General features: G+C 29.3%; 1 long non-coding RNA gene across 1 annotated transcript; it reads right to left on the bottom strand.

Annotated features, from left to right (window-relative positions):
- Window positions 1–1,143: 1,143 nt before the first annotated feature.
- LOC122052486 lies at window positions 1,144–5,039 on the bottom strand. Its single transcript, XR_006132025.1, has 7 exons — window positions 4,696–5,039; window positions 4,242–4,603; window positions 4,026–4,120; window positions 2,620–2,795; window positions 2,262–2,342; window positions 1,694–1,746; window positions 1,144–1,390 (listed from the first exon to the last, which is right to left on the bottom strand). It is a non-coding gene; the product is annotated as an uncharacterized LOC122052486 (long non-coding RNA).
- Window positions 5,040–8,145: the final 3,106 nt, after the last annotated feature.

The raw sequence follows: 8,145 nt of genomic DNA, 5'->3' as shown, positions 1-8,145 counted from the left end.
AGTTTTGATAATAAATCTTTTTTAATGGATAGCATTATTAAATTATTTAATCTTTCTTGAGACATTATTATTAATGTAAATAAAACTTTAATAATTTTAATTTTGAAATCTTCTTCCGTAATAACTATTGTTAATAATATTTTATAAGTTATTCATGCATTGGGAAAATAATTTAATTTTTATAAGGTTTATTATTATTGTTTTTAATTTGGATTTATTATTTTTAAAAAAAATTTAATTATGAAATAAATCTAAACTATCAATATATGCCATTTTTTAAAAAGTTTTTAAGATTCAAATATTTTCCTTTTAAATCATCAAGTAATTTTAACTCTTTTTATACCATATAAAAAATTAAAATTATCTTCATATATTTTAAACTGTTTAAACATATTTTGAAATGAAGAACTGACATGATCAACAATATAATTAAAATAATTAATTTTAAAATATTTTACCAGTGGAAATTTCACCTCATTAATTCCATTTCATCAAATTGTTTATTTCTTATAATTACATATTTTTCACAAAATTTTAGTTTTATATTTATTTCATTTACAATCTCTTTGACCAAAATCACAATGTGAATCCATTTTCTATAATTGTTATAAAAAAGTTTTTCCAACTGATCTAATGCAATAGTAATATTCATATCTTTATATTGTAATAATTTACTAATAGTATTAACTATGAATAATATATCATACCAAATAACTATACCTAATACAAATTCAAAGTTTTTAATCTCATATGTTGCTAAAGAAATTGCTTCACTTTTGAATTATGATCATCACTAAAAAGCGTTGTTAAAAAGCTAAAAGACAACGCTTTTTACGTGTTGTCTATGTGATTAAAAAAACATTGTTAAAAGTATTGTTGTTAAAAGTATTCTCAAAGACAGTTTAAAAAATATTATCATTTTTTTACAAAGACAACACTTTTGCAATGCTTAAAAAAAATTATCTTTTTTTTTCAAAGACAATGCTTTTGCAATGCTTAAAAAGCGTTGTCTTTTTTTTTACAAAGACAATACTTTTGTAAAACTTAAAAAGCATTGTTTTTTCTATTTACAAAATCATCGTTTATTATATTTACACCATGCATAATTAAACTATTATAAATAATATAAATTAAAATACCATGAAAGTACAACTGATCAAATTTCTTATTATAACCACAAATGTGTCCTACAATTCAAACAAAAAATATGTAGACATAATCCACACACTTTAGATCCATGTTAAGTCTAATAAAAGCAAAACCCTACATACTAGACATGTATATTAGTTCCAATATATCTTGCTTCTTGGATTGAAACTTTTCTTGAAAATATATGAGTGGCCTTCTTGGTAAAACAAAACCCCCACTTTCAATTTCTTTCCACATTCATCTGTGAGGAAGAAACATATTACATTATAATTAAGATGAAACAACTCACATAATCAATATATCAAATTGTTACATTATAATTAAGATGAAGCAACTCACATAATCAATACATTAAACCTGACCAATGAATAAATTTGACAAATAAGCTAACAACAGATGCAACATCTATATATTAAACTAAAGACAATAAACAAGCTCATATAATTAATACACTAAACTTAATGAACAAATTCTACATCTATAAAATGGTTTCTTTTAAGTAAGAGACAATGAATTCCACTTTGAAAAACTAAACAGTAGATACCTTGTTAGTGATGTTGCTAGAGAGCCAATCAAGTCCTTCGTACAAACCTTCACCTAGTACAAGTGTTAAACAAGTAAGCATGAGTGATCAATGTGCAACCTCAAAACCTAAGTGTTAAACAAGTAAGCGTGAGTGATCAATGTGCAACCTCAAAACCTGAGTAATATGGCAGAGAAACAAGTGTCCCATAAACCAATAGAATTAAATTGTGAGATTTAAATTGGGTATCAACGGTGGGTTAAGCTCATTAATTTAGCACAAGATCTAATAACAGGAAGCCTAGATTCTTAAGCATTTTAGAAAACTCAAATTCCATTACAAAAATGCTCTTAGAATATCAATTTTTATTAAATTGTTGTTTTATAGCTAGTCATTCCTTATTTCATTTAAAGAAGTACATATTCTTACTCTACTTCGTTATCCAAAGAATATTTAATATACATGTTACAGAATTCTGAAATTCCTCTAAGATTCTTACCAAGATTTTCTAGATTCTGCTCTCTACCAAAAAATACTTTCCAAGTTGGGAAGGAGAATTCTTGTAATTGATCACAATGATCATGCATACCTGAGTCACGATTGGAACTTGTTGACTATCTGCATTGACAACAAGGTTCATGAGAATCCTCTAAAATATCTAGCTTGGTTCCTGCGATTGGAAATAAAAAGAATATCTCATATAGTTTTATGTATGCTAACATAAGATCTGGTTCCATGTATATGTAAACAAGTTTATGAGGACATAAGAAATCTAGCAACATCATGTGTATATTTTTTCTGTCATAAGATTTGGAGTTAATTCCTGCAATACCGAATAGTAGCAATGAGCGGACTCCATCGTAAAGTTGTTCAAATAGTTAAAAATGAAAACTATTACTAAGCAATACAAATAAAATAATTTTTATAAGATTTTCATATATGCATACTTTAGTTTGCTTTAGTGATAGCAAATAAGTAGCCATGAAGCATGTCACGCCATCCACTATGTCCTCTTACTTAACAAGTACATAATCATCTTGGTCAACATCATCCTTCCCATCAAAATGCTTGTCATCCCACAAATCTTTGGCAGTGACCATATCCCACGGTGCATTATCATCACCTACGAAGAGGAGTTACCGACAAAAATACTATATCGGTCACAGAATAGAACATTTCAACTTGATGAATAAAACGAGTTCTATGAATAAATTATTAGAAAATAAATAGGTTGAGTACAAGTTAGCTTACCATAAATATTTTGGTAAATAGATGTCTAGATGTGTTCAAGTTTTTCAAGGAAGTCTGGTGATTCAACTCTAGATTTCATAAGTGCACATAACATATAATACTATAAAAAAAATAATATGAGCAACTATTTCTTACCATAAACAGAATAGCACCTGACAAAATTAATATATCTAAATAACTTGGTGGCATATGATAAAATATCTATAATTTACAAGTTAATATGTTGTCATTAAATATGACATCTACTCAAAATTAGCATAATAGCAACTCACAATTGTGTCAGCAGAGTTTAAAACACGAGGCTAACCAACTAGAACATGATAACAAATAATGTATCAGAATAGAAATGTCAAGGTAAAGGAGAGAATATCTTAGATAATGAAAATAATGTCAAAGAATTGAACAAATTCTTACCTTCTTGGACAAACTGTGCAACATATAGTTAAATACATAAATTTCAAATTTGTTGGAAGAGGGATATATACTGGCATAAATGTTCAAATGTGATGTACTAAGAGAAGTATTTAAATGAGTAAATGCACGAAGGTCATTTCCCATAATTTAAAAACCCAAAATCAAATCATAAGGATTTCTCCCTGAAAGGCTTCCTAGCTTGTGGTTTCTTTCCTAACATTAACCTCCAACTAATGGTGGCAAGAAAGTTGTTTTAAACAAGGTAAGAGGAAATTAGATTAGATTGTCCCCCCCCCCCATTTTGCTTTAAGTGAGTTCCATTTATCCTTATTTCTAGAGCAACAAACTTAGAATAGTATTCGTCAAATATCCAAATCAAAATAATCAACAGTTGTACTTCTCAGTTTCACTATATCAATGCTACTTATTGTAAATGGCATTAGACTATAAGGGTAAGCTAAAGGTCAAATCAAGTATAGTCATTCAGGAAACAGATCAACAATTTTTATGCACACATCATGTAGCAACATAGATTTATCTCAAGAATCATGTTATTCAAAAGAAGAATGCTACTGACAAGTAAAATATTTCGATACAAGAATTAGAATAACTAGAGCAAGTACAACTTCAAAGCATGATTTGCATAACCGTTAGCATAATAATGTAATGAAAAGAAACCAACACTTACCACAAACACTTTGCCCACTTAACATAGTTTAACTCTCTGAATGTATAATCGATCGGAATGAATTATAGATCCACTTGTGTTCTACAAATGTTATTCTGTGCAATGAACTCCAGCAGTAAATTTCAACGACTAAATCATATGTCATTACTCGCCAAAAACTAAATTTGAAAAAGAAAAAAAAAAAAAGGAATAATCTGCATAGTGAAGAAGCCTTACCAGTAGGACATGAATGCAATTGCAAGGTCACTTTAAGTGTGGTAATTATGCCCCAGATATCCAATGGTTGCAGACAATCGGAGAAGCGTTAAATAGCTAAATGACTACCCAGAACTTCCTTGAGGCATGCTTCAGATTCAGATAGAAGAACAAGTGTGAAAGGTGCATCGCTGGGCGATCTCTTCTTTGGCAGGGGGATATAGCTCACTCCTCAGGCAATCAAAAATCTCTAGATCATTTGGCAAGCGAAAGAATCTGAACAAGGCAAGTGAAAAGCCACAAACAAGAGAAGAAAAGGGGTGACCTGGCCAATGGAGGCGAGTAGGAAGACAAACAATAGCGGAATTAGCTAACCGTGCCAGCTATAACACAGATCCAAAACAACAAGCCCAAAATCACAACAAGAAAAGGAATAGAAGATGTCTATTCTTGTACTGAAGAGCTTCTTAATTACTGGCAAGGCCCCTTTGTGCGAAGGATGGCATCACAGTGAGGAACAGCGTCTTTGTGAGGAATGGCGAGACCCCTTTGTGGGAAGGACAGCTTCGCGGCGAGGAACGGCGAAACCTCTTGGAAACCTTTGTGAGAAGGAAGCTAGGTCGCGAGCAGCATGGAGGAATGGCAGAGGAAGTTAGGTCACTAGCGGCGCGGATTGGTGGAGGAGGCAAGGTCACAGTCGGCGCGGTAAAGTGGCGAAGGAGGCACAGACGAAGGTTTCGACGGAGATGGGTTCTGTGGAGTTTCGGTGGAGATGAGTTATGAGGTAGGTTGTGGAGTTTTTGCGAGGGGAGGTTTTAGGTTAAGTGTTAAAAAATAGTTGTAAATATTAAGAAAATGTTGATATATATCATCCTAAATTTAGATGAGAATTTGATAATAGATAATATTTTTTAAAAGTTATTATTGTAGATATTAAAATATATTAATAGATAATACTTTTCAAAAAATATTATCTTTGACCTATAAAAATTAGTAATAGACAATAGTTTTTAAAAAACATTGTCTATTAATAAAAAAATAAAGAGGTAGACAACATTTTTCACTAATAACGTTCTACAAAGAAAAAATACAACATTTTTTAAAAAAATATTATCTTTTAAATGTTGTTAAATCATAATTTCTTGTAGTGTATATTTTACTTATTTTATCTTTTAAATTATAATACTTTTTTTTTCTAATCCTAATATATTTATTAACTCATTTTGTATATTATTACCAAGATACAATGATTATAAATTTTACTATTTTAAATATGATTTAATATGTTCTTGCAACATAAGATCAAATTATGTAATTATTTCAATTAAACCTAAAAAATTTTCATTGACTATAGCAATAATTCTTATTAATATATTTTTCCTATATTCTTTTTTCTAGTTTATCTTTCTTTGTAAAATTTGAAACTAGTTTTATTTTTAAATAATCTCTTTTCAACATGAAACCAAATAATCATATTTATAATAGGTTCACTATTTGTTTCACAACTTATAAACTTGATACTAAGACTTTTCTTATCTCCAAATCCTTTGTTTGTTAATTGAATTGTAATTTAATTTTGATTAAATAATTTATAATATAAGTAAAATACTTTATTTATTTATTTTTTGAATATATTAGGCATCTCCTCTCATGTATTTCTCCATTTGATAATTTTCCAATGTAATAAATAGTGAAAATGTTTAAAATTTTCATCATTTGGAAAACATAAATTGGTTTTTTCTGTTGGACCTTTTTCAACAAATAAATCTATTATATTTATATTTATATATTTTTTTTCATTGTGTTGGATATATATATATATTGAGTTTCATCAATATTATCAAATTTTATATCTTTCTAATCTATTGATTCATCTTATTCTAAATTACTATTATTTTTTTCATTGATATTAATATTTGGTGAATATTAGATTTGTTTTTATTCATCTTATTCTAAATTACTATTATTTTTTCATTAATATTAATATTTGTTGAATATTAGATTTGTTATTATTAGAAAGTTCTTGATAAATTTATATTTTATCCTAAAGTATTATAGTGAAAATTTAATTAGTTTTTTATTTAAATTTTCAATTGATTTTTTTTTTGTATTAGTAACAAATCAAGTACACCTTGTTTAGATTGAATAAATGTTTCTATTTTTCTATTTTTCATACATTTTGTATATCTAATATTTTCTAGCACATATATTAATATTTAAATAATTAGAAAAGAAAATATATGTCCCTAATATTTTAATAAAAGAATAATAAAGTTTGACACTATTATCAACGCAAATATAATAAAAGAATAAATAAATATTAACTTTTATTTTGATTAATTAGAATGAGTACCTAAGCGAATAATTAGTAGACATTAAAGCATCAAATTTTGTTACAAATCATGCCAAATTTTTATTTGATGCCTTCAAAATCTAAAATACTGCTTTGGGTTGAACGGATAAGGAACCCTACTCTTTTGTTTTTTTTTTTAATGAATAGATAAATAGATCATCGAAAAAATATATACAAGTTAAAGGAACGAACAACCCCAAATACGTGACTTTTAAATAATACTGGATCAGCTGTGGGGACTCGAGTACCATCTAAAAAACCCTACTTTTGTTCCTAATGAGGAAGTGGAAGAAAGAGAAAGCAAGGGAAATCAATGATTCATTGATGGGAGAAAGGAGAAGGGTGCTCTTTGAAAATATCATTGATAAGAGAAGAGAAGAGAAGAGAAGGGCATGAGTTCACTGAGGAGGGGAATACTAACGTGAAAGGAAAATGGCACAAGTGGCTGTGAGGACACATATTTTGTAGAGATAAGTGTTGTCCCCAGGGCGTAGCGTAGATGGTGGGTGTATGGTATCTCTGGCGTAATGGCCAGGGGTCGATTCTCAGGAACTGACGACCTGGGGTTTACCCCGCCATGCGCCTATGACCTATGTACCTGCATAAACCTCCCTCCATATCCGTGGAGCCGGCACTAAGGGGGGCGCTAAGGTAGCGGATCTATTTTTTTTTTTTAGAGATAAGTGCTAAAAAGGAAACGTAGATTTAATCTACGACAAATTAAAAAAAAACTAAGATTAAAATGGGCATTTAAAAAAATAAATATAAATAATATTAAAATATTAAAAAAACATGATCCCTAATAAAAAAAAATTAGAGTCTTAGGCATTAGCCTTAAATCGATACTGATCACGGATTCGAATCGTAGAAACAACTTTTTATAATATAAGATAAGATTGTGTACAATATACTCAATGTGGTCTAATCTTTTTTCAGGACTCGTATTGCTGAGAGCTTTGTGCATCGGACTATCTTTATTTTTATTAGTACTTGAATGGTTTGATCATATTTTTGATATTTGAGTGAAAAAATTAAGTTAGGCATTGCAATATAATTTATGTCTATGTCTTGTATACATTATCTTAGAAATACATCACTGGATGACTCAAGCTTGATTCAAGTATGACGAATGGTGGTATGAGACACCAAAGAGATCAAAAGATAAGGAGCATCGGAGACAGACATATCTATATTAGAAAGACACAAGCACATAAGAATGATGACATGAAAAGGGAATCAATAGTTTCAGTGCATCTAAGGAACAAAAAATTTAGTATCGATGAAACAAGAATGAAGCATGAGAAGTATGTCGAAAGGTTTAGTGCATCTGAAGGACAAGAAGTGGAAGGTTGTATAGATAAGCTGTTATGAGATGAATTTGTCAGTGCAATCTTCTTTGAGTCAAGGCTAACCAAGCTCGAGTCAACTCGAGCTTGAGTTATGATCTTTAGATAATATGTGTGAATCAGAAGTCAAGTAGGTCAAGATTGACCAGAGACTTGGCTGACAAAGTCTTAATTAGAGGTAAGGCAAGGGGAAGTCTAACAGAAAGATTGGCAAAAAGAAAATCCA

Source organism: Zingiber officinale, chromosome 3A, assembly GCF_018446385.1.
Source record: "Zingiber officinale cultivar Zhangliang chromosome 3A, Zo_v1.1, whole genome shotgun sequence".
Classification (NCBI taxonomy): Eukaryota; Viridiplantae; Streptophyta; class Magnoliopsida; order Zingiberales; family Zingiberaceae; genus Zingiber; species Zingiber officinale.
The sequence above is the reverse complement of the archived record's forward strand: the minus strand, read 5'-3'. Positions and strand labels throughout refer to the sequence as shown.